Raw genomic sequence first — 6,949 nt, 5'->3', positions numbered from 1 at the left:
TATAAAAAAAAGGTTCTCATACTACTGACTCCGGATCGATATAAACAAACCAAAGGACATTAGTAACATAATTAGTTCAATGAACAATAGATTGACACCAGACTGCACAGCCAAAGCCATTGGATGACCACAGCCATAGCCATTGGATGAGAAACGGACATTCCAAATTAGATCGTGCACTATTCATCTTCTTCCTCCCGCCTGCCGCAAACCTCCGCCGCCGCCCCGGCAAGCGGCTCCTCTGCCGCGCCACCATTTGCCACCGCTGACCCAGCCAGCAGCTCCCCTGCTGCAGCCGCGCCGTCCACCAACCACCGGTCCACCACCGCCGAGTCAACTCCGCCCTCCCCTAATCCCAATCCCGCGAACTCATGGTCGACCCCTCGCCCCCGCCGCCGGCACTTGCCACGCGGTTGTCCTACCCCCACTGCCTCGCTCGCCACCAGCCAACCCGCCACCATCACCTATCCAGTCGATCACCCTCAGGCCCCTCCCTTTCTAAGGCATCCAGGGATCCCTGAAAACCTGCTCCACTGTCACACTGGAGAGGAGGAAGACGCGAGCGCTGTCGCCTAAGCACCGCTAAATAATCAGGCAGCTGAAATGTAGGAAGCGTGCAGTTATATAGGCCGGGAAAGCTGAGGTAATTTACAGCAATCTTTACTATGAAAGTTCCTCGTTTCAATACAACGAAGAAAATAAATCAGCATATATTTCATATAACCAGGCAGTGACTGAAACACAAACGAAGTACCACGTATAATCCTAGGTATAGCATGTTTACACAGAGTAGAATGGTAACCCTGTCACAAATATGACAATTGTCTTTCACTGTACATCCGACTATGCCGAAGGTTGATCAGGCTGGGGAGCAGTAGAGCTGCTGCCGTTCTTGCGGGACATGCTGAAAGGCCCTGTCACCCTTCCTGCCCATGAACTTCCCGGCTTTACCAAGGCCACTGCCGCCAGCACCAAGACCAGAACCAACGAGGCCAACGCCAGCACCAATGCCAGTGCCTGCCCACAAGTCCAACACCGGAACCAACTAGTGATGCGGCACCGCCAACAGCATCCATTGTGCTACCAATTACCCCAGCCTGCTTCAACCGCTTCCTCTCCTCTATGGCTTGCTTTTCCATCTCTAGGGCTTCCAGCTGCTCTTCCTTTGTAAAGGGGTGATACTTTACCTGAAGGGTTGAAAAATAATATATTCGTGCCATCAAATTGATCATGGAATTACTCTTAATTTTTCCAGTCAAATAATATTTCTCAAGCTGGCAGTCCACGAAACTACATTTTGTTCCAACCATGACTTAAAACAATTCATTATGTCATAACATGTACCCAGTGCAACAAAGAAGCAAACTGAAGAACCAATTTTTGCGAAATGAAATTAAGAGAACTAGTCAATGGCATTTTTCAGTCTATACCCAAGTTGAAAGTTCTTATGCGGTGGCCAAAACAATTGGCCTCTTGATTGGAAGTACTCCCTCAGTCTAACTATATTTATGACATCAAATAAGTATCATTAGATTTGTCATGAGATATAATTCCATAACATATTTATTTGATGTCATAAACATTAATATATTTTACCTATATATTTGGTCAAACTTTAGACACTAACCTAGAATGCACCTAGAATTGCATTATTAATTTCTTGGACGGAAGTAGTGACTTGGTACTCCTAAGTTGTACTTTGAATATATATATATATATATATATGAAGTCAACCCACCTAGAATTGCATTATTTCTAGGACGGAGATATAATAGTAACTTGTACTCTAAGTTGTGTGTGTGTGTGAAGTCCCCCCCCCCCCCCCCCCCCCCCCCACCCAAATATTGGGTTTGAGGTGTTCCCCTAATTATCTACAGTATTAGTGTTATGTGAAGACAAGACATCTTAGATGGATGCAAAAGGATCAAGGATCCAAAGGTCTAAGCTAAGGAGGAGGCCCAGCCTTGGGCAATGGATGGGGCGTGAGGGACTCCTTGTCAGCCCTTGTTCCTAGGGCTAGGTTATTCCAGGTCATTTGTATTTGTAAGAAAAAGGTGCATATGTAATTTTGTCACCCTATGGGTGAGTGTAGCCAGGATTCTTTACCCATTTTCCCCTTCTTTAATATAATAATACAGAGCTCTCCTGTGTGTTAAAAAACGGTCTGGGTTCGTTTGGCTGTGGCTTGTCGTAAACGATCGTAAATTTTCAGCCAGAACAGTATTTTTCTCTCACACAAAACAGTCATCAGTACTTCTTCACGAACCAGCAACGATACGAACCAGCCAACCGAACAGGCTGAGAACCCTCCTGTATTCAGCACAGCACCCACGCATGGACATGCCACGTGAGTGACAGGAGGTACGAAGTAGTCAGGAGTGAGCATGAATCTGCCTGCTGCTGTTGGCTAGCGCTGGACCGCTAGTGCACTTGAGCCGTCAAGGAACAAATTGAGCCCCCTTGTCACCATTATGATTATTGCAGGGAGGAGTGCAGAGGCTGTGGCGGACAGAGGGCAGATAGGAGGGGGGATAGCAGGAGTCATCACCAACATGTTGTTGGGAATTAGGGCTGGGGTCAGGAGCACATGAGGCTGAGGCCTGTGGTGTTCTGTAGGAGATCCAGGCCAAACACAAGCAGTATGTAAAATGTGCACTGCCCATGAAGATCTGGATGGCTCGCTCAAAGTCATAACCTAGAGTATGCGTCACATGGATTTTTCTTAACCATATGTGAGTATGTGGCAGAATGTACTAATAGACTAAGAAATACCAAGTTGGAAAAGCAATGTTATTAGGTAAACAGAAAAGGAACATGTGCACGTAGCAAATATGTATTTCTTATTCACAAGTCCTCTAGGATCTCTAGCTTCAAGGCTATATGCTACTCAGGTTAAAGATGTAACAATAAGTAGAAACCCACACTCACCTTAAGATGTAATGTGCCTCTATCCTTGGTGTCCCTATTTTTAATTGGATCCGGTGAATGTAACAGCTTCAGAGTGACTTCTTGGGTGATCTCAGGTTCAAGAGTGTTCACTGCTAGTTTTGCCACACCCAGCCTCTTGTCTTGCTGAAGTTTGTCTTCGTCGTAAACCTGTGAAATCAACCACAAATATTGACAACAAAATAAGCCAGGTTGAATTGGTATCTCATATTGGAGCAGTGTCAAACATTAAGAATTTATACGAGGATGTCCGAATTTTGTTTTGTACAAAGGTCTAAGCCATTTCTTGAAAGTCTCAATGTACATTTTGTTTAGCAACGAAAATCGTTTGCTCCAAGCAAAGTTTATCAGACACCCACAAAATTACATCAAATGGTCAATATGCAAATGTATCACGGACAGTTAATTAGTGCCCTTTTTATTCGTCAGTTTGAACATGCTAGTAACAATACATTAGTCTAACATAATGCTGCTGGGTGAGGATTAATTAAGAACAATTTCAAGCTTAACTTAGGAATGTAAAATAGAACTGAGCCCTCAAGGTTCTCACAAATTGGGCAAATCCAATTATTTCTCATCATCTGTGTAGATATTATGTTATTTTGGGTATCTGTGTAGTTCAACAGAATCCAAAACACAGCTGGGTGCTCTGAATATCCATCTGTCTAGTACAGAAGGAATGGGCACCAAAGGTTGAAAAAACTTTATTTTAAAACAATGAACGAGCTGGGGCCAGTTTCTAGCTGGTTCTAGAATTCTTGGCAGTTCAGGGATTCCACCGAACATAAATCACCTTCCAACCAATGAGCACTAACCATTCTTGAGAACTGCATAACTAACCTGATAGACAGCTGCTGGAGATTACTGAAGTATGAACTTCTAAGTAACAATACATTCTATGAATTTGCTGTTCAATGGATCTATGTATAGTCTACTGATCAGTCCCTACAGATTTCAAGCTGAGCATAATTTGTTGGTTTGTAACCTCGATAGTCACAGGGACTGGGGTCGAACACTACGTGAAAAACAGTTTGTAGCAACGGTGCTTTTTTTAGAGGCGGCTGACATTGGAGCAGCTCCTACAGTGCTCAGGCTCCAGCACAGCAGCCGCTCCTACAAATGGCACAGTAGGGGCGGCTGGTAATATGAGTCGCCCCTACAAATACGTCGATTTATAGGGGCGGTTGGTACGTATAGACGGCCCGAAACAATCATTCAATCATGCTGAGTCCGCCCCCTCCTCAATTTGCGTGCGCCTCTCCTCGCGTCCAGACTTCGCATCCGCCCCCTCCTCGCGTCCGCACTTGGCGTCGCATCCCGCATCGGTGTCTCCACCTTCTCCTCCACCAACTCCGCCTCCTCGATCCTCTTCCTCCAACACCATGGCGCCCTCCTCCGTCGCCTGCGTCCCCGCGTCTCCCCTCCTCTCCAGCTCTCCCTCCGACTCCTTCACATCCGCCGTCCACCCACCTCCTCTCCTTTCTGTGCGGTGGTGTAGGTAGTCTGCCACCCTCCTATCTTCCTCCAACGACACCGTACCGCCCCTCCCTCCTCCTCGCGCCACCGCCCCTCCTCTACCGGCAAGGCCACCCCCATCTCCTCTCCATTCCTCTCTAGATCTAGATCTAGAAGGGAAATATGACGACTGCCATTCTTGGGTTCGAGGTGGTTTGAGGAAGGCCATGCCGTCATGCAGCGGCGGGATCCTAGCGCAGGTGACGGTGGCGGGATCCCAGCGCGGGTGACGGTGGTGGGATCCTAGCGCGGGCGATGGCGGCGGCGAGATCCCAGCGTGAGCAACAGCGGCGGCAGGTTCTGGGCGCACGGACGACAGCGGCGATGGGATCCCGACGCATGGGGTCCTCCTCCTTGGTGCGTCGTGTTTGCTCATGAGTAACCCTAGCCCCTTCGCTCCTCAAACCCATTGCTCCCGCAGTGTAGCTTCCTGCCATAGGTTAAATGCATTCATAGGCTAAGGCAGATGATGCTCGCTTTATCCTACTTTAAGGTTTAACAATTCAAATTTCTTCAAACAATCTTTATGGGAAGGAATTTCTCCTAGTTCGCAAGGTTATTCACTTATTCTACTGACAACCTGACATCCCCGAGTTTTTTTTCCTACGAAACCAGTACAGAAATACTTTGCCCTCCATTACTCTTCGTATACTTATGGGACATGACTTTCCTTTCGGTGCAGCCTCTAATGGATAATTTGGAAGCTCAGACTTATGAGACATTTGAGAAGGATGTTGTGAAGTATACTCAGGTTCCTGCTATATGATGTGAATATGCCCTTTGTTTTATATATTATAGCTTATGAAGTAGCTACTATCTTGTTCATATTTATTTTGAATAACATGAATGCAAAATTTGAAATTCGAATAAAACTTCTTATTTGTTTCCACCACGATTTCAAGCATCACATTATATGGTTGTTCTTGAAATAATAGTTTACTTGAACTGCTAATGAACCTGGTTTGGCAAAAGAAAACAAATAGTCAAATATTATATGACCAGAATGTTATCCTTTTCTTTTCCCTGTGACTTCATGTCTGCTTATTATTAAGTCCAATACTGGTTTTTGTTGATTCTTTGTTTTACATCATGTGAGCAGTATCGAAGAGCAGTTGCTAAGGCCTTGGTTGATAGGGTTGCAGATGATGCAGTCTCCACTACTAGGACGGTAAGATTGAGCCTTAAACTTTGATGTGTTTTGTCCTCCTAAATTTGATGCATGTAAACCATACTTTCAGTAAATTTTAGGATACCGAAAATTTTAGGAGATGAAGTAATGGTATAGCTCTAAATAAGATTAGAGGCTTTATTTTCTACTGAGATGGCATAATTGCAGGTTAGCGTCACTTCGCTTGAAGCTTATGAGCTTCAAAGAAAAAAAGAGGATCTTGATTAATTTGCTGTCATAAGGATACAAGTGGAGCACCCTCTTCGAAAATGTAGTACAACTGTATCTCTCTTCAATTGAGCTAAATGAAACTTTGACATTGTAGGCCGCTGAAGAAACTGGCTGCAAGTTAAAAGTATATGCTGTTGAAAAAAATCATAATGGTGTTATTACTCTTCATGTAAGTTATTGAGTGGCTATTCTGTCTCTTATTTATTCAATCATGCCCATTAGGCTGGTACTAAACTACTAAAGTTTGCCAATGCAATAATTGCTGATACAATCATTTTACTTGTTGTATTGCTATATCTACTGTTGCCTTCTTGTATTCCATTTGTATATTTTGATTTCATCTATTTTGGGCGCTGAAACAGAGTTTGATCAAATTGGAAGTGGTCATGTTAAACCTTTCCAACCTGTTAATTTTAAAAACCTCTTACATACCTACATGAATCATGAATCAGGTCAGTGAATTGCTTGGGTCCTTTGGTGACAATGAACTATTCCCTGAGTGTCTTGATGGTGCTCAGCGATTCTTGAAGCCTGATGGGATTTCCATTCCTTAATTCCTGATGTAAAAAATATGTTAAATATCATTTGATTGTCTGCTTATGTTTCTTTGCAGATACACCAGTTTCATCAAAGTATACTGCACTAGGTTGAGAGTTATGCTACGTTCATTTAGGTAGAAATCCTCAGTACCAACACCTTGTGCTCTTGTACTTCTGGTCAGATTTGAATTATATATATATATATATATACACACATATACATACATGTACTGTTCTGTAGTTGACCGCAGAATAAGTTATTCTGTGGCCATTTTGGATTATGATAATTACTATACTAATTTACGAGATTATGGTAACTCCCTCATAAGTGATTTACTATAGCATTATGGTAAGTATCATCTTGAATTATAGTAACCCATGTATTGTAAATGTGTATTGTCATTATCGTAAATTGATACAAACATTATCGTAAATCAAGGTGGCCAGCCGTAGAATAGCCTTATATATATATATATATATATATATGTATATATATATATATATATATATATATATATATATATATATATATATATATATATATATGTGT

At 43.2% G+C, this 6,949-nt stretch overlaps 1 long non-coding RNA gene across 1 annotated transcript; it reads right to left on the bottom strand.

Moving 5' to 3' along the window:
- Positions 1 to 760: 760 nt before the first annotated feature.
- On the bottom strand, positions 761 to 3,874 carry LOC136545777 (uncharacterized). Its single transcript, XR_010781151.1, has 3 exons — positions 3,787 to 3,874; positions 2,929 to 3,096; positions 761 to 1,187 (listed from the first exon to the last, which is right to left on the bottom strand). It is a non-coding gene; the product is annotated as an uncharacterized lncRNA (long non-coding RNA).
- Positions 3,875 to 6,949: the final 3,075 nt, after the last annotated feature.

This window comes from Miscanthus floridulus, chromosome 3 (genome assembly GCF_019320115.1).
Source record: "Miscanthus floridulus cultivar M001 chromosome 3, ASM1932011v1, whole genome shotgun sequence".
NCBI classification, from domain to species: domain Eukaryota; kingdom Viridiplantae; phylum Streptophyta; class Magnoliopsida; order Poales; family Poaceae; genus Miscanthus; species Miscanthus floridulus.
Note: the sequence above shows the minus strand (reverse complement) of the source record. Positions and strands in the feature narration are given on the sequence as shown.